At 38.0% G+C, this 20,860-nt stretch overlaps 1 protein-coding gene and 1 pseudogene across 6 annotated transcripts in view; one reads left to right on the top strand and one right to left on the bottom strand.

The window, feature by feature from the left end:
• Window positions 1–20,860, bottom strand: part of FRMD5 (FERM domain containing 5) — a 311,143-nt gene that overhangs the window by 226,822 nt on the left and 63,461 nt on the right. The window lies entirely within an intron of this gene.
• On the top strand, window positions 16,570–17,261 carry LOC144303649 (large ribosomal subunit protein uL6 pseudogene; annotated as a pseudogene).

Raw genomic sequence — 20,860 nt, forward strand, 5'->3', positions numbered from 1 at the left:
CAGAGACCACCTCTTCTTTTCCATTATAATCTATCTCTGGCCTCAATATTTCTTCATTGCTCCTCATGTCTCTATCCCCTAAAACTCTCAAGGGGCAAGCATTTTCTAATCCTTTTAATGAATCCATGCTCTAGTACTTTCCTGCCCTATGGTCTTCCTCAGATTATTGAGCTTCTCTAAACTTCAGTTTCCTCATTTGCAAAATTTAGATAATGGTTTGAGAAATTAAAAGAGAAGATGTATTATCTTAAAAAGTGCTTAGCTATTATTATACTTTTCTATCATTAATAGCTGATTAAATATTAGATTTATAACCAATTGTGTAAAGACTAAGTAATCTCTTAGTCAAGCATATAACCTCTATCTAATGTTACATTTAAGTGAAAACCAAATAAAATTTAAAAAGCATTTCCACTTAAAATGTCTTTTTCAGGAATGCAACCCACCACAAATATGAGGTCTTCCTATGCACTACTAAATATTTTTCCATTCTTATTTTAACTCTTAATGTATACATATATATGTGTGTGTGATGCATTTCTATACCTCTATGAGCTTGATGATTGGCAACCGCTCCTGCTCATCTGGCCTTCCATCTGCAATGGAGACAGTGCCAGGCACAGTGCTTAGCTCAATTTTTCTGAGACAAACTCAAGTATTTTATGGAATCTAGAAGAACCAAGCAAATGATCTAGTGATTTTGGTAATTTAAAAACTTCCTACCAGCATGCATTTTCAGCAATTGCTAAAGGTTTTACAGAGTGATAAATTACTCCTGCAAGGACTTGATCAATTTATTCTCTTGATCTTCAGGTTTCATCCTGACTATAAACAAAGTCCCTAAGAATATTTTGATGTAGTTGCTAGCAGCATCCTTCAGATACTGAGTATGCACCCCTTCATGATAATAATTATCAGGCTAAAAACCATAAAGACTCAAAAAAGAGGATTTCTAGATTTCAGAATTTTTAATGTCCTTAGGATACTTATGTATGAACACGTCTGTCTTAGTAGCATTTGAAAATGCATTAGATAACATTTGTAGATCATGTGGAGATTTTTTCCCTTAAAATAACTTGCATGTGGAAAAGTTCCATAGGTTAGAAGGTTGTCTCATATGGTGAGAATAATGATTTCACTGCAATAGAGATTAGTAGAGTTCTAAGTATGATTTATATTTGCTGAATGTAAGACGTACAAATACATTTGAAAGATTTGAAATACATACCATTAATAAAGGTGTAATATGATTTCTTTCAGCTTCTTTGTAAATCTCAAAGTCAGTGGGTCTGGAGGAGCTGGATTCCAACTTTATCAACTCCAAAACATTTAGAGTTGCTCTTAATCATTCATTCTGAATCCTTTGAAAAAGTAGGACAATAAGCATCTTGTTTCTAATCTCTACAAATGAAATAGATGCTACTTTAGTGCTTTTCCTTTGCTTGGCCACTCGAGGTATATAATAAAGAGCTAGGAAATAAATTCACCAACTGATATTTCAAAAGGAAACCCAAATGCCAAAAAAATGATACTCTCCCTTTTTATATGAAAATGCCAGAGGTCCCTGGAGACAGAAATAGATCTTATTTTTATATTTCAAAATTGTACTATAACACTTAACGTGTATAAGAATTATCATGAACTTGCTTTATTTTTTTTAATTTTTATTTATTTATGATAGGCACACAGTGAGAGAGAGAGAGGCAGAGACACAGGCAGAGGGAGAAGCAGGCTCCATGCACCGGGAGCCCGACGTGGGATTCGATCCCGGGTCTCCAGGATCACGCCCTGGGCCAAAGGCAGGCGCTAAACCGCTGCGCCACACAGGGATCCCCCTTTTTTTTTTTTTTTAATTTTTGTTGATTTATGATAGTCACACAGGGAGAGAGAGAGGCAGAGACACAGGCAGAGGGAGAAGCAATGAACTTGCTTTAAAAGTAGTTGTATACAAAAATCTTAAATGGTTTTAGAAATCATTTTAAGAAAATGAAAACCTGAAAGGAATATAAGAACTTCTATTAAACACTTTGATCATTATTTTAAAATTCATAATTCAAGGGCACCTGGGTGGCACAATTAGTTAAGCTTCCTTTTTTGGGGGGGGATCTGGTCTGATCCCAGGGTCTTGAGATGGAGCCCCACATTGGGCTCTGCACTCAGCATGGAATCTACTTGGGTTTCTCTCTCCCTCTTCCCCTTTCCACCCTGTGCACTCGTTCTCTCTCCCCGCCCCATAAATCTTTTTTAAAAATTCATAATTCGGGACACCTGGGTGGCTCAGTGGTTGAGCCTCTGCCTTAGGCTCAGGGCGTGATCCTGGGATCTGGGATGGAGTCCCACATCGGGCTCCTTGCATGGAGCCTGCTTCTCCCTCTGCCTGTATCTCTGTCTCTCTCTCATTCTCTCTCATGAATAATTAAATAAAATCTTTTAAAAATTTTATAATTCAGTATTTCCAATGTTTGAAAAAATATGGAACAAAAAAATTTCATGAGAAGGGAATCTGCTATTATGCACAAGCCCACCTTCACTGATTTTCCCTGCTGTCATCTCTTTATTTACACAACCTCATTCAAATGAAAATGCTTCAGGGCAAAGTTTTATTAGTGAATATCTTTGTGACTAGCCAAATGCAGAGAGGATCTTACAGGAATGGATCTAAAAAAAAAAAACAAAAAACAAACAAAAAACCTCTTCAATCTTTGTTCTTCTACCTGCAGCTACCCTAGATAGAATCAGAGGGTCCCAAATTTTCAGGACTCTCACAAACAGGCTGCAGCTGTCTCCCTGAGAACCTTCCTAATAGATTCTGTACCACTTCTACACAGTCGGGTGACCCTGCTATCTCAGTAGAAACACAAAAGACCTACAAAATGGAACAAACTGCATCTTAGGATCATGCTTCCTCCTAGTTTCTGACGACAGAGGCCACTGTTTGGTTCTACTTGATCCCCTGGACTCCAGACTACTGCTTATTTCAGAAGCAGGGAAATCAGAAATTTGAAATCAGAAAAATCCTAGTTTAATTCCCAACTCTATTACCTACTAGCTTTTTGACCTTGAGCAAGTCACTGATATGCTCTGTTCACCAGCTTCTTCATTTTTAAAAATGTGAATCATAATACCCTACCTCAGAAGACTGACAACGGGAGTGAATGGAATCAAACAATATACTGAATTTTATTTGGGGAACAGTGAAGTATCAAGCCCCCGTCAGTTTAAATTGGCACATAAGAACAAAGTATATCCAGAACTTGGACAAAATAACTGTGAATCTAGAAAGGGTATAATGACATTGTTCTCTCTAGAAGTCCTCCATCATAAAAAGGCCTTTAGAGGGGTCCTCTAATCTAAGTCTAATAAGGTAATTAGTTATCACAGCAAAAATGATTTATTTAAAATAAAGCTATAACCTAATGTTATTGAAAGTTGTATAAAGAATGTATTTTTTTTTTTAAGATTTTATTTATTCATGAGAGAGAGAGAGAGACAGAAAGAGAGAGAGAGAGGCGCAGAGGCAGGCTCCATGCAGGGAGCCCAACGCGGGACTCGATCCCTGGTCTCCAGAATCACGCCTTGGGCTGAAGGCGGTGCCAAACTGCTGAGCCATCTGGGCTGTCCTGTATGAAGAATGCATTAAAAGAAGATGGCAGAATAAACAGATTTTTTGCAAAGAAGGGAGGCTTTGCAAAGAAAAATGTGTCAGTATTTAACCAGCAATGTCCAAGGGAAATGGAACCTGACTCAGCAGCCATTATATAATTTTGAGAGACAGATGTTTCGTTTCGTTTTTGGTGTCAGTGTACTTTTTTAAAAAGTTTTTATTTAAAGTAGCTAATTTAGCTAGCCAGTTAGCTAACATATAGTGTTATTATATTAGTTTCAGGTATACAATATAGTGATTCAGCACTTCCATATATCACCTGGTGCTCATCACAACAAGTGCACTCAATCTCCATCACCTATTTCACCCATCCCCCCACCCCACCTCTCCTCTGGGTAACTATCAGTTTATTATCTACAATAAAGCATCTATTTCTTGGTTTTTCTCCCCCCCCCCTTGCTTGTTTCTTAAATTCCCCATGAGTAAAATCATATTGTATTTGTCTTTCTCTGACTTACTTCACTTAACATGATCCTCTCTAGCTTCATTCATGTTGTTGCAAATGACAAGATTTCATTTTTTATGGCTGAGTAATATTCCATTATATACATATATATGTGTGTGTATATATATATAGACACATACACCTTTATTCATAATTTGGCTATTATAGATAATGCTGTTATAAACATCAGGTTGCATTTGTTCCTTTGAATGTATTTTTGTATTATTTGGGTAAATACCCAGTAGACTACTGGATTGTAGGGTAGTTCTATTTTTAAGATGTTCTGTGTTTTATTTTTTTTAAGATTTTATTTATTTATTCATGAGAGAGAGAGAGAGAGAGAGAGAGAGGCAGAGACACAGGCAGAGGGAGAAGCAGGCTCCAGGCTCCATGCAGCGAGCCCGACACGGGAACTCAATCCTGGGCCTCCAGGATCACGCCCTGGGCCGAAGACAGGCACTAAACCACTGAGCCACCCAGGGATCCCCAAGATGTTCTGTGTTTTTTTTTTTTTAATTTTTATTTATTTATGATAGTCACACAGAGAGAGAGAGAGAGGCAGAGACACAGGCAGAGGGAGAAGCAGGCTCCATGCACCGGGAGCCCGACGTGGGATCCGATCCTGGGTCTCCAGGATCGTGCCCTGGGCCAAAGGCAGGCGCTAAACCACTGCACCACCCAGGGATCCCGATGTTCTGTGTTTTAAAGGAAGCTTAATACGCCAGTCTTCACTGCAGCATAATGAGATTTTCTTTCAAGACTACCTGGCATCCTTTACTCTGATTCTATGTTCATCAAACCATCTGTTGATTACTAATTGGATCTACAAAAGTAAAAACTAGACCTAGAGGCACCTGGGTGGCTCAGTCAGTTTAAGTGTCTGAGCCTTAGTCTCAGGTAATGATCCCAGGGTCCTAGGATCAAGCCCCACGTCAGGTTCCCAGCTCAGTGGGGAGCCTGCTTCTCCCTTTCCCCCTCCTTATGCTATCTTTCTCTCAAATAGGTAAAAAATTTTAAATAATTCATTTGATAATTAAATAATTCACTTTTAAAAAAATATCAGACCTGATGCGACCCCCATAGGGAAACTGTGAGACCCTGTGGGTGGCAAGCTAGCCTTTTTTCTGACATCTTAACTGGCTCCTCTAATTTCAACTTACCTATTTTTATCATAAAGGTATTTTGTATATTTTCAAGAGCCACGTTACCCATCCCTATTTTTCTGACTACACTTCTGCTTCTAGGTTATAATGTCAATATGGAAAAATATGTTTACAAAGTTGAAAAATCACAAAATTTCATATATTAAATAAAACCTGAGAATTATAGTAGTCCTACTCTGTAGCTATTTCATAATAATTTAAAATAACGGTTGTAAAGACTAATATATAGTAGGAGTCACAAAGTCAAATGCTCACAAGATTAGTAAAAAGCAACTTAAAAAAAAGCTGATGGGAATGATGAACAGGGAATGATAGGACTCCTCACTAATGGGAATGATGAATTACTACCTAACAAGGCCACCACTCAGCTCCAGTCATCTACTGCCACAGAGAGCAATGTAGATCCAATGTTGCCTAATCTTCAGTTTTTTCAAAAGAATCTGAAAGTTAGGATCAGTTTGTGAAATATCTTGACTTTCACACATTGGCAATTAATTCAATCTAAAAAGAACAAAAACAAAAAACACTAAGACAACTAATATTATGAGAGTCAAATAAAACATGAGCATAGCCTGTATTTGGCTTAGACTCTACCAGTTTGAACTCTGCTCTCCTTTGAAAAATACTTGTGTTACAATGTTTATAAAACACAAAATAATGGAACATAAGTCAAATTATACAAATGCAATGTATTTTCCCCACAGATATATCAAAACTATATATGTGTCACATGTAATATAAACCAGTAATCAACATCAGCTTTTATCTCCATAAAAATTGTAGTCATCTGCACTACTCAGACATTTATGTTACATTGAATTTTAATTCTTTTAAATCTGGGATTGACTTACAAAATAAACTTAATGTACTCTATACTTTTTAATATAGTTGAGCTGAAGATATGTTTCTTCCTCACAAAACTATAAATAATGTCCAGATACTTAATAAGGTTTTAAGTCAAACCACATATTGAAAGGTGATATTACACAAAACTGCAGATATATATGTAAAATAACGAAAGCTAAGACTGGATTGAGATGATAGACTGCACACCTATACCCCTTTATATCTTTAATTCAATCAAACGAAAGAAAATACTTTAAAAGAATAATTTCAGAATTTCAGTGAAAGCAAGAAAGAGTGCTAAGTGATCACAAATTTTGAGGATTTCTCAAAGACTAGAAAGCAGATGGAGTCAGATCAGAGAAACAAGATCAGAGGGAAGCTAAGTCTTAGACATTTGTAGGAAAAAACTGCTGTGAAGGCAGGCGCAGTTTCAGGGAGCTTCAAACTTAAGAGTCAGTTGAATAAGGAACAGATGGAAAGGTTCCGAGGCAATCAACAGGATGCAAAGGTGCACCAAGTACAGCAAGACAGGGTATTTCCCTCTCTGGGTTATGCTAATAATTACTGATTGATCAAAACAGCTACTAGGAACACTGGAATCCAAGCTACTATTTATTGATAATTCAGGTCTTGTCCCATCACCCGTATCTTATTGCTAGCCTTCTTTAATATGAAAGAGGCTAAAAGATATGTGCTAACCAGAGGAAGTAACAAGGGTAAGGAAGAGGAGGATAGATGACTTATTAGGATATATGGAGCAATGTTTCAAAATATATTTCTTTAGTTTAACAACTGTCAGAGCTTGCACCCTGACTATGGCCTAAAACAACCAGATGATCTGAATGTCCCAGTTAGGTATGATACTACTAGCAAAACGGACTTTCATTAACCAGCTAAGGAGTTAAAATTTAATTTTTAAAAAGACCAGTTGTTTGCAACTGATTAGGGGTGGGAGAGAGGGAGAACAGATCAGCATTATCTCCTTTACAATTTCTCCTTCCTTGCTGCTAGTTATTGCTCTCTTCTGTATCCTTCCTCCCTTGGACCCAGAAAATAGAATTCTTAATTCCTCAAAGCAACCTTATTATCCAACCACAATATAACTTATTAAGGTGTGAATGCACCCATCATGGGAGAGGGAAGGGATAACTAAAATGTGTTTTATTAATCACACATTCCACTTATCCCCTCAGCCCTGCACAGCCCTTTAAGGAAAGTTCTCTTCTGCACTGTTCAGTTTCCCAGGACTTAACTGTGATTCAGAATCAAGAGAATGAGTGGAAAAAGGCAAGACTGGAAAGCCAAGAGGAAAGAAGGAAGAATTCTTGCATGCTCTGACAGTTTCTGAACTCATGTTTCTTGTAGAGAGTTAAGTAATGGGAAAGGAATAGAGAAAAATAAGAAAAGAAGCCAGGAATACTAAATCTGCCCATCTAATTAAGAGATAGGGAAGATATCTGAACACAAAAGAAATCAGGTTGGGGTACCAGAAAGAGCTCAGTCTTTTAGTGAGAGAGGGGTTGCTGAACAGCCCTAACATGAAAGAATTGGAGAAAATAAAGAGGATTATGAGAAGCATGGTAACTTAGATTTTATTTAATACTCTTTGAGAGTACCAAGACTGAGATCTCTCTTCAATCCCTTCTGGTTATGGGACTGTCTTCTCTGTATCCAATTCCACAGGGATAGTCCAGCAAGGCCTTAGTATTCACAAAGGTTGGGGACTTGTGGTGGCCAAGGGGGTGAAAGGAAGGACGGTATAGATATAATGGAAGGTTCCAGCAGCTTGCCCAAGATATATTTGTTCCAAATACCAAAATTAAAAGGCAAGGTTGTCTGAGTGGCTCAGTTGGTTGAGCATCCAACTCTTGATTCTGGCTGAGGTCATGACCTCAGGGTCATGGGATCAAGTCCCTTGTTGAGCTCTATGCTGGGTATGGAGCTGGCTTAAGATTCTTTCTCTACCTCTCCCACCATCCCCCACCACCTGTGTGCACATACTCTCTCTCTCAAAAAATTTAAATTAGGGATGCCTGAGTGGCTCAGTGGTTGAGTATCTCCTTTGGCTCAGGGCATGATCCTGGGTCTGGGGATCGAGTCCCAAACTGGGCTCCCTGAGAGGAGCCTGCATCTCTCCTTGCCTACGTCTCTACCTCTCTGTATCTTTCATGAATAAATAATATCTTTTTAAAAAATTAAAAGGCATTCTTAAGTATAACAGAAGCTTTCAATTACTAATAAATCTTTTTTTTTTCCATTACTAATAAATCTTAACTCTGTCTCAAATACACACCCTACTTTAAAGGTCTGCTTTGAAGAGTTAGAGGAAGAAATAAAAATTAGTTAACCTGGATTCTTTTTTTTTTTTTTTTTGGTCCCTGTTCTTTACAAAAACAAGTATCCCAAAGATTAATGAAGCTTGCTAGAGATGGTATATATATTATAGTAATTCTCCACTTGTAATTTAGAACAAAACCATGAGGAAGAAATTAAAGAAGCAATTACGAAAACTCCAGTACTTAACCTTCTTTAACAGACCCCCAAGTAACTCCATATTAATACGTAACTGCCCAGGAGAGCCTATCTTTTCCTTCAAGGCAGACCAAATTAGTTTAGGGAGTATAAGGTGTTTTTTTTTTTCTTCACATATTTACGTTGCACAAGGCCAAAGACTCTTTAAAAGAGTATTCAGGGGGCACCTGGATGCTCAGTGGTTGAGCATCTGTCTTTGGCCCAGGGCATGATCCTGGAGTTCTGGGACTGAGTCCCATATTGGGCTCCCTGCATGGAGCCTGCTTCTCCCTCTGCCTGTGTCTGTGCCTCTGTGTGTGTATCTCATGAATAAATAAATAAAATCTTAAAAAAAAAAAAAAAAAGAACGTTCACCCTTCACTGTTAAGCAGAAAATATACTTTAAGGCAGACACAGGTCTCTCTCTGGTGTTCCTAAAGATTCAGAACATGTTGGTGGTCTCCTCTGACCACTACAAAGTTAATTTTGCTTAACACACTCTATATATCTTATCATAGGTACCTCATTTATTTCTGCAATATTTTGTCTCTATATTCAGTCACTTTCTTCCTCCCCCATACTCACTCTTCCATGAAACTATCTTCATTTCCTCTTTTTCACTGAACTAAATTCTTACCTCAATTTATCAGAGTATTTACTTCTCTCATTCAAAATCCAATTCAAATTCAAGCCCAAGCAGAAAGTCTTCATAAATGATGAAGTCACAAATTCAGATTCACCCAGATACCCCAATGGGATTCTTTTTTTTTTTTTTTTTTTTTAAGATTTTATTTATTTATTCACGATAGCCATGAGGGGGGGGGGGCAGAGACACACAGGCAGAGGGAGAAGCAGGCTCCATGCAGGGAGCCCGACGTGGGACTCGATCCGGAGACTTCAGGATCGCACCCTGGACCAAAGGCAGGCGCCAAACCGCTGAGCCACCCAGGGATCCCCCCCCCAATGGGATTCTTAAAAGGTATGACAGAGCTTTGTATAATTTATCCTCTAAGATTATTTTTTAAATTATTTTTGTTGATTTATCATTTATTAGATTTATAAAGCACTTCTCCAAAATAGATCCCCAATCTCCCCAAGATCCAAGAAAGGTAGTAAACAGTAATTCTCTCCCTAGTTGACAACTGGGAATAAATTAGTAGTATGAATGGTCTCAAGGTTCCTCATGAAATCAGTTACTATGTTAAAAACCGAGCGCCTCAGACTTCAGGCCTAGAGGGAACACCCACCATAACCTACTGGTTCTATTTCAAGCTGCCTCTTTTTTCCTTTTTTTCAGTTTTAACAGTACTGAAAAATGCTAATTGCTCTAATATTAAAGCTTGATTTTAGGCAATTTGAGGCAACCTTAAGGTTTCTCTGGCCTTTCAAATGGAATATCCCTGGGAGGCATAATACTTCTATTCCTTTTACAGAAGGTAAAAATGAGAGTTTCGTTTCAGCTCCTTTCATGAAACAAGTTTTGCTAATGGATGAGAGAGAGGGCAATTTACGCATTAGCAGCTATGCCATCTCGGGAGAAGAATGTGAGGAGAAAAGCCCTTGATTGAGAAGCTAGAATCACAGAGAATAACTTTGTCTACTTCATATTTTGTTTTTTGTTTTTTGTTTTTTGTGTTTTAAGAATAAGGTAGGTAGAGTACGAGAGGACAAAAGCACCCAACCCATCATGGGTTCTCCTGGAATATAAAGCTCCAGGAGCAGAGATTCCCATCTAAGAAGTTTAGGCTTTATACTGACAAAAATGGAACCATTAAATGAGTCCAAGATGAAGAGTACCATGAGCATATTGAGTTTTGGAAAGATCTCTCTGGCATCACTGTGCTGGTTAAATAGGAAAGAGCTATCTAGAGGCAGGGAGACTAGGTAAGATGCCACTGTAGTTCACACAAGCAGAATTTGGTATTGTTCATTTAATATATGATAAGAAATCAATAGCAACTCAAGGTTGAAGAATCACCACTTACAAAATGATTGAAATAACTGAATATTAGTATTGAAAATTCTATCTGGATCCATACTTTGCTTGGCACATCTGTGTATCTTTATGATTTTTTTTAAAGAAAATTAACCAGAAAATTAATCTTTTGTGGTGATTAAGAAATTATCTCAGAAAAAAAAATCTCAGAAAATCAGTTTACTAAGCTATAATAAAGAAATATAAAAAGGAGGGATCCCTGAGTGGCTTAGCGGTTTGGCGCCTGCCTTCGGCCCTGGGCATGATCCTGGGCTCGGGGCATGATCCCGAGATCCCAGGATTGAGTTCCGCTTTGGGCTCCCTGCATGCTTCTCCCTCTGCCTGTGTCTCTGCCCCCCTCTCTCTCTCTCTCTCTGTCCCTCATGGATGAATGAATAAAATCTTCAAAAAAGAAAAGAAAAGAAAAGAAAAGAAAAGAAAAGAAAAGAAAAGAAAAGAAAAGAAAAGAAAAGAAAAGAAAAGAAAAGAAAGAAAAGAAAAAAAGAAAGAAAGAAAGAAAGAAATACAAAAAGAAATGCAACAAATTGGAACAAAGTAATAAAGGTTTGTTATGCAAAAATGTAAAAGAAATATACAATTATGTAAGGGCAACACCTAAAAATCACTCCTAAGTAGTCAAAGGAGAGAAAACAAATTGAAAAAAGAAATACAAATAGGAAAGGAATCATATGAGAAAATACAGTTAGGCTTTTTTTTTTTTTTTTAAAGATTTTATCTGTTTATTCATGAGAGACACAGAGAGAGAGGCAGAGAGATAAGAAGTGGGAGGAGAAGCAAGCTCCATGCAGAGAGCCCAATGCGGAACTCAATCCTGTGATCTCGGGATCATGCCCCGAGCCAAAGGCAGATGCTCAACCGCTGAGCCACCCAGGCATCCCTAGAGTTAGACATTTAGATTTCAAGTACTACTGCTTAAAACATAAATTATAAAATCTGATGTTACCTGGGCTGGACTTTGACTTAGTGACATTATTTATTTGTTCAATCTTTCTGAAAAATAATTAGTAATATGTAACAATAACTATAAAACTGTTCATATTTAAGATTTTATTTATTTACTTATTTGAGAGAGAGCAGGGGGAGGGGGGAGAGGGAGAGAGGGAGAGGGAGAAAGAGAGAGAATGAGCAGAGGGATGGAGCAGAGCAAAAAGGAGAAGCAGAACTCCCCGCTGAGCAGGGAGCCTGATTCAGGATTTGATCCCAGGACCCTGAGATCATGACCTGAGCCAAAGGCAGATGCTTAACTGACTGAGCCACCGAGGGGCCTCTACTATTCATATTTTTGTCCAATAATTCCAACTGGCAATATTAGGAGTGTAAAGAAATATTCAACACCCTAAAAAGGGAAAGAAGGATAGAAGTAAAGAGGGAGGGAGAAAGGGAAGAAAGAAGAAAAATAATCTATATAGAGATGTTCTGAGATATGCTATTTAGATTAGTGAAAAACTAGAAATCATTCAAGGACCCCTCAGTGGAAAAATGGTTTAAGAATTATGATATATCAATAAGACAGTATTTGTCACAGCGTTTAAAAAACACATCTATTGACAAAGGAGGGCAATTAATGTGGAAAGATAAAAGTAAAATTTTGTTTTTATTGCATTCTTTTTGCTGTGAAGTCACTTATTCCTGAAAAGGGTACTTTTCCTGCTTATCAGTGAGCATGTCACAAGTGTCAGAATCGAAAGCTTACTGAAATTAAGAAAGAGAAACTTACTATTTTCATCCTCGTCTCTGGCTCTTTCATAGAAAAGGAAATGGATCTGACAAGACTGGTTTTCAGAGCCATTTTGATTATTGCCTTAGTAACCTGTGCTCCTGTAAGTGATACCAAGCTAGATGTTATATGATTTGCTCCAGTTTCTTTCTAAATGCAGAGGTTAAGCTGATTTTTAAATCCCCTTGCTTTACCTCCGGGCCTTTGGAATTGAGGATAAAGCTTCAGCTATAACTTCTGAGATCTTGAAATTCTTAGACCCAAGAAGGGAGAAGCTTGGTCTGATGAATACTAACTACTTCTGACTTGACATTCAGATGAAATAAAAGCTCTTTTTTTACTTCTAAAGAAAAAAAGAGAAAATATGAAGATGATAAAATCTCACTCTCATCTATCTTTAAAATTCCACCATCATTTTTATGACCTCTTTTGTGGCACTTTTTGTGTGTCAGTGATCACTGAATAAAGCACCTTGAGTCACCCATCTTGGCACAATAGTCCCTTTCCTGTCATTTGGAATGGATCCACTGCTGTATCACCATCACTAACTTCACCATAAGCATAACCTGAACAGTGAAGCCTAGCACATCTTGGCCTTTCCTGAGTATATCTAAAAGCAATAGAAAGCTTTTTAAAATGTAAGTGGTCTTATCAGTAAGTTCCATAAATTACCTTTCACTTGAAGAAATTCCCCCAGAGTTGCAATCAGATGCTATCAAAAAACCAATATAAGTCAGGTCAGCCACTTCAGTGATTTTGCTGGACAAATGTATCATAAGTACACCAAAGTCTCATTAAAAGTTCACCTCTCTGAACCTTCTCCCAAGTGATAATCATACTAGGATCATTTTCTCCTTTTCTCTGATACATGTCTTAAGATATTAAAATGACACAATCCAGCTTGGTGAGCTTAAAGGAAAAAATTCAAGAAATATGGCTCCAAGTGACAGCTTTGAAATCCAGGCTGAGTCTTTGAGATAATGGCATTTCCCTATGACGGGTACTATGTTCCACAGATTTTTATTTAACTTTCTTCTTTGCCACAGTAGTTACTTGAAATCAAACTTTATGATAAGAAACTAAAATGTCAGGCATCCAGGTGGCTCATTTGGTTAAGTGTCTGCCTTTGGGTTCCAATCATGATCCCAGGGTCCTGAGCAGTGAGTAGCCTGCTTCTCCCTCTCCCTTGCCCCTATCCTTGCTTGTGCTCTCTCCCCCTCTCTCAAATAAATAAAATCTTTAAAAAAAAAAAACCTTAAAATGCATAAATACAATAAGTCTTAAAAATAATCTAAGTTTGTATGTATCAGGACATGCTGAAACTGAACGTTCTTAAGACTAAGGTATATTTAAATGAGCGTCATACAGTTCCTAAAAAAAGTGTAGGCATCTAAAAAAAACATTTAACTTCTTTTCTGTCTACACTAACATGATCCTTTCATATACCTTTGCAGGAGCATCACCTCATCCTGTTGACCAGGAACCAACTCCTTAATCTGAGTTTCACATTCCTGTCACTGCACTTCAAGGACCCTCACCTCTCCTTTCTCTTCCATAGACTATTCCTCAGTAGACACTGTCTAGTCCTTGGAGTGCCTGGCCAGCTCAGTCAGTGGAGTATGTGACTCTCAATCTCAAGGTCTTGAGTTCAAGCCCCCTGTTGGGTGTAGAAATTCCTTTAAAATAAAATAAAAATACCCTTTTAAAAAAGAGTATATCTCATCTTCATTCTCTTTACCAGTGCATGATCCTATCTTTGTCTCTTGGTTGTCTCATATACTATGTCCATCTCTCTCTCTCAGCTGGCCAATCCTTCAACTGCCATCATATAAATCATTTTGGAAATTAGCCTTCCTCACAAAGACTTTCCCAAGTAACTGGAAGCGAAGGGAGCAGTCCAGCCACTGGACTGCTAGACTAATTAGTCTAATAAACTCTCCTCATACCAATCATTGGGCACCACTGCATTCGTGCATTGTAAACATTAAGTATTTGTTCGATATTTGATCCTAATGAGCATTCATTCATTCTGTGATTGTTCACTTTACATCACAAACACCCACAGAGGAGCACTCTCTCTTATATAGAGAACATGTTTCACACAGAGTCATTTAATAAATGCTTTTTTATTATGAAAGTCATAATATCCAAATTCCAATCTGGAGTGTTCAGTGTTTATTCCAGAAACTGAAAAGGGCTGACTAGCTATCACCAACCCTCATTTCCATGACTACCAGACAATCTCAACTTCACTGTTTTTGGCTCTCTTCTCCCTCACCAATCGATACCCATTAATAAAAATAACCCAACCAGATGTCATTGTCATTCTAAGAGAATAAACTTTCAGTAGTATGAGAGAGACAGCTAGATGAATCTGGCTTTTCTACTATGTCTCCACTCTTACTTACACTTCCATTTTAATTATTTAATTTCCTCAGTAGCTGTCCAAGCAGAAGAAAAGTTAAAATTTCACCCCTAATGTAAAGATGGCATCACGGTAATCCTATTTTAATAATTCTTCTGAGAAAAAAGGGTAATTATCAAAAAATACCCAAGATAATTATTTCTAGGTCCACATTATTTAGTGCTATAAAGTTAAGAAATTTTCACAAAGAACTATCATTAGAAAAGGAACAGGATCATGAAGTTGGTTAAGATATAAGCTAGGTATAAATCACTGGATTACAAAATTGGTATTCATCATTGAGCAGTTTAGGGGATTCCTAGCTATGTGCTTACTTAAGCAAAGTGCTATCATTATTCAACAATTTAAAAGAAAAGAGATGTACAACAAATAACATGACTACCTCTACAACCTCTCCTACCATTCCCAACATCTCTCTTTTTACTGAGCATGATGGGAATCTAATGGAATTAACTGAAGACTGAATTTTTTTTAAGAAGGACTGAATTTTTAAAAGATTTTATTTATTTATTCATGAGAGACACAGGCAGACGGAGAAGCAGGCTCCTCGTGGGGAGCCTGACGTGGGACTCGACTCTAGGACCCAGGAATCACGACCCAAGCCAGAGGCAGACACTCAGCCACTGAGCCACCCAGGTGTCCCACGACTGAATTTTTTTAGATCTTGACAAGACTGATGAGAGACTGAGGATGGATGGACGGAACAAAGGGAGGGAGGGAGGGAGGGAGGGAGGGAGGAAGGAAGGAAGGAAGGAAGGAAGGAAGAAAAGACCAACACAGAGCGAATAATATAGTAAGAAGTCTCTGCCTCAATGGGAAGAGAAGGCATACATATGGAAGGCATTCAGACTTTTGAAGAAAGGTAGTGTTAACAGCAAGGAGTAAAATGTTAGTGGAGGTACAATGCCCTTACAGAGACAGAAATCAACAATATTGGGCATAAAACACTTCTACATTAGAAAATCTCAGCAGGGGGGTCAGCCCGGGTGGCTTAGCAGTTGAGTGCCTGCCTTCGGCCCAGGGAGTGATCTTGGAGTCCCAGAATCGAGTCCCACATTGGGCTCCCTGCATGGAGCCAGCTTCTCCCTCTGCCTGTGTCTCTGCCTCTCTCTCTCTCTCATAAATAAATAAAATCTTTAAAAAAAAAAAAAAAAAAAAAAAAGGAAAGAAAATCTCAGGGGTCTCTGGCTGGTCACTCGGTGGAACATGTGACTCCTAATCAGGGTCATGAGTTCAAGCCCCATGTTGAGCATAGAGCTTACTTAAAAATAAAATGAAATAAAATAAAATAAAAATCTCAGGTCAGTCCTATTTTGAAAGAGATAAGAACACAAAAACAGACTACAGGCTAACTTTAATCCAAGCAATCCTTAAGGATCAATGTCAATTATATCAGAAAAACGTACAAGTTGCTCTTATTTTTCCCCAGTCCAAAATGAACAGAGATCCCTAGCTTACATGTCATTTTAAAAAGTCATTTCAAGAAACTACGTATAGTAAAAAAGAATTTTGTCTCTACAAACTTTAATTTTAGTGCACTTTTTAAAGTATTCCACAAACCTGAAACCTGACCATTTTGATTTACTATAAGTCAGACTCTGCCACTGCAAGAAGCATTGTCCCAAAAATACAATAAGCAAAAGAATCACATAATCCCCAGGGCTATAAAACGATAGCAACAACTTTATGCTGTGACTGAGGAATCCAGTGTGGAGTGGCAGCAATTCCTATACTTGTGTCTTTACCCTGCCATCTATACCTCAAAGGCATTTTTTTTTTATTTAAAATAAACAAAAAGTGGCTTTGCCGCATCTATTGCGGGAATGAAGACCATTCTCAGCAATCAGACTGTTGACATTCCAGAAAATGTCGACATCACCCTGAAGGGACACACTGTGATCCTGAAGGGCCCCAGAGGAACTCTGCGAAGGGACTTCAATCACAACAATGTAGAATTCAGTCTTCTCGGAAAGAAAAAGAAGAGGCTCCGAGTTGACAAATGGTGGGGAAATAGAAAATAACTGGCTACCATTTGCACGATCTGTAGTGCTAACAGTAGCCAGGTACAGAACATGATCAAGGGCGTTACACTGGGCTTCCGTTACAAGATGAAATCGGTGTATGCTCACTTCCCCATCAACGCTATTATTCAGGAGAAGGGTTCTCTTGTTGAAATCTGAAATTTCTTAGGTGAAAAATACATTCACAGGGTTCAGATGAAGCCAGGTGTTGCTTGTTCTGTATCTCAAGCCCAAAAAGATTAGTTAATTCTTGAAGGAAATGACATTGAACTTGTTTCGAACTCAGCTGCTTTGATTCAGCAAGTTAAAAACTGTTAAAAACAAGGATATCAGAAAATTTTTGGATGGTATCTATGTTTCTGAAAAAGGAACAGTTCAGCAGGCTGATGAATAAGATCTCAGTTGTCCAGCAACAGAAACAGCAAGATGCCAGATGATTTTGCAGACTTATTTGTGATACCTTAAGAATGCAATAAAACTATACTGATTTGGGAAAAAAATAAAAATAAAAAATAAAATAAACAAAGAAGTGAAAATAATCCTTAGAGATTCCCTGCAGTTGCCAGATGATGATATAGCTCAATTTCCGCTTCAATATCCCATTAACTCCAAACAAGGAACGACAGCTTAAAGTCATTTCCAAGGACATCAAGAGATACTGCAGGATAAGCTTTTAGAATGAAGCTCCTCCAATAGTCCACACACAAAAATAGACCTAACCAGAGCCCAGAACAGAAGGAACAAACTTTTCCTCTGTGATTTTCACAGTACTGTGCTTCTCCTAGCAGAAAGGTCAAACTTTGACGCATAGCATTTCCCCAGGTTAGTGACTAGGACCCTTCCCATGGATGGACTTCTGGCAAGGAACAAATGAGCCATAGGCAAAACAAATATCTCGGTAAACTCTTATAATAGGTGTTCCCCAAGGAACTCCAGCTTGGGTTCTGCAGCCAATGGCACTACTTCCAGGTAGGTTGTCCTACTACCAGAATCATTCTCTGCCCTCTAAACCCATTACACCTCAGCAGGTTGCTACCATTTGTCACCAGTACCACTTCTGTGCCCTCATGCAAGGTGAGACCCATGATGGCATCTCTGTCAATCCCTGGGGAAACAGGACTTGCCACTGGATTAGAAAAGGTCTGCTTTACCTCCATAGCTTTCTTTGCCATACAGGCAATGCAGATTAGATCCCCAGGACCCTGACTACATTCCTTTCCACCTCTTTTTCTAAGTATTATACCTCAGACTCACTACTCCAAGGTAGTTCCAAGTGAGACTTATATACTACAAAGGGAAAGCTGTTCTTGGGTGACTTTGGGCAACTAAAGAGAAAAAGTTAAGTCTAGTGGAGACCAAGCAAAATAAACTTTGCTCAAAGTTCTAGAAAATAACTCTAGAAGAACTCTTTCCATAACATGTATTATTTGTTAGAAATGTGAAGCCTATTTGAAAATTTGTTAAGCTTAGCACTTCAGAAGATACATATTTTTTCTGAAACTTTGAAAAGCTACACAAGTTACAGGAGACTAACAGGTTTACAGCGATATGGATCAACTGGGGATGAACTAAAAGGGAGAGAATATAGCATTCCTTGGGTATCTTTCCATTATTAGAACTTCAAAGCAGAGGATATACAGATATACACATTTACTTACAACTCTAACTCAAGCAAGCAGAAACCAGCTTGACATAAATCAGTTGTGTTAGCATAGAAAAAAGAATTTCTTTTTAGTGTTATCAATTTTATAGTAACGTCACTGCCAGAAAATACATACATACATACACAAACACAGCTTTGTTTCTTTGGCACAGATGACCTCTACTGACCAAAGGATAAATCCAAACCAGATTGTAGCCTTAGAGCTATCCAAATTTCTTGTCAGAAGTCTAACCAAAAACCCATCTAATGTTTTCAAGGGGATCCCTGGGTGGCTTAGGGGTTTAGCCCTGCCTGTGTCTTTGACTGTGTCTCTCATGAATAAATAAAATCTTTAAAAATAATAACCCTTCAACTGCAATTCACAAAGCCTATAAACCTTACTGTATTGCCAAGACAGAGCTATCTTTTCATTCAAATAAGTATCAAAAAGTAATTATTAACTATCTTGGTGAGGAATCTTTAAAATTACTTAATTAAAAAAAAATAACAATTTTAAAAGTATGGTTTTGGGGGGGGGGTTGTAAGATTTTTATTGATTTATTCATGAGAGACAGAGAGACAGAGAGACAGAGAGAGGCAGAGACATAAGCAGAGGGAGAAGCTGGCTCCATGCAGGGAGCCCGATGTGGGACTCAGTCCCGGGACTCCAAGATCACTCCCTGGGCCGAAGGCAGGCACTCAACCGCTAAGCTACCCAGACGTCCCTTAAAAAGTATGTTTTTAGAGAAATTAACAATGAAAAAAATAAGGAAATAAGAGAATTACTAAATAGGACTTAATTCTGACAAGCAAGAAAGAATAGGTTGGTAGTAAAAAAATGACAAAAATCTGCAAAGCCACCTATGTGAAATTCAAATATCTAATGACCAAAAAATATAACTGTGGATGTATTAGGTATACAGTTTAAAGTTTAAGAAAATACCAAAAGTTCTGAGTGGGGTGTCTGGGTAGCTCAGTCGATTAAGCATCCGACTCTTGATTTCCACTCAGGTCATGATCTCAGGATCAAGAGATGGAGTCCCATGTCAGGCTCCATGCTCAGTTGGGAGTCTGCTTGAGATTCTCTGTTTCTTCCTCTGCCCCCTCCCCCTGCTTGCGCTCATGCTCTAAATAAATAAATAAACAAAAAATATTTTTAAAGTTGAAGTAGATCAGATACAAGCCAATGTTTAGAGATCATGAAAAAAGTTTTGAGTCCCAGAGGCCTGAAAAAATAAAAATAAAAATTTCAACTGTACAATCAGTTAAAGAAAGAGAAAAGATCTCTAAGTTGGTGTGTATAGACAAGAAACCCCATGAAGCAGCCAAATGTTAAAAGAATGTGTTCAAAACATACAAGTAAAAAAAGCACATGGCCAAAATGAAATATACAAAAGACCAGCAAGGATTTATGTAAAGAATGCCTGGAAGGTCAAAGTCCAAAATGAGCTAAGATTCATGAAGACAATCATGCTCAGAGGACAATAATAAGAGCTCTTCCTAGATGCATAGGAAGTGGGGAAGATAAGGAAAATAAAGGACCATTGTATAAGGCAGAGAAAAAAAGAAGCAGTTTCTGTTTCATCTCTTTATCCAGATTGAAATTCAACTTGACAAGGACAGAAAAACCTTGATTAGAAAGAAATAAAGCAAACAAAAGAAATTCCATGTACAGAGTAAAGGACTACTCAAATTAATTCACTTATTGAGCACCTATGTCCCAGGTTCTGTTCCAGACCTTGAGCATTTAACAGTGAACAGAATCAAATCTGCGGTTTGATTGCACTTACATTCTAGTGGAGTAAACAGTCAACAAATAAATACAGAATATTCAGTAGTGATAATATTTTGAAGAAAAATAAAGCAGGTAAGAGGACAGAGGGGTACTATTTAGATAATCTGTGAGGGCCTTTCTGAGAAGGCATTTCAGCAGTGACTTGAATGAGGCGGGGATACAAGCCATGGGAGAAAGGCCCTGCAGGTGCAAGCAACAACAAATGCAGGGCAGAATGAGTTGACAGAATGTTTAAGTGAGAAACAGCAAGAGGGGAACTGTGTGTATAGAATGGAGGGAGCAAGGGAAGGAGCAACAAGAAATAAAACTGACTATGGAGGGCCCCACAGGCTTCACACTGCATGAGGTGAAAAGCCTTTGGAGTATTATAGCAAAGTAGACATGTGACTTGACTTGTACGTTCAAAGTATCTCTCCAGCTACTGTGGAAAGGAGATGTTTAGGAATAAGCATGAAAAATAACCAGACAAAGTAGGAGGCCCTTGGAACACCAGGAGAGGGATGATAGTGGCTAAATGAGTTTAAGTCCCCAAGTAAATCTAAACTACATCTCGGAGTACCTAAAAAATGTACAGATGTTATTCACACAACCAATCTCAATCATTTTTCATATCTCACAAAGAACAAGAGTGGTGC

The sequence above is a fragment of the Canis aureus genome, chromosome 32 (genome assembly GCF_053574225.1).
Source record: "Canis aureus isolate CA01 chromosome 32, VMU_Caureus_v.1.0, whole genome shotgun sequence".
NCBI lineage: Eukaryota > Metazoa > Chordata > Mammalia > Carnivora > Canidae > Canis > Canis aureus.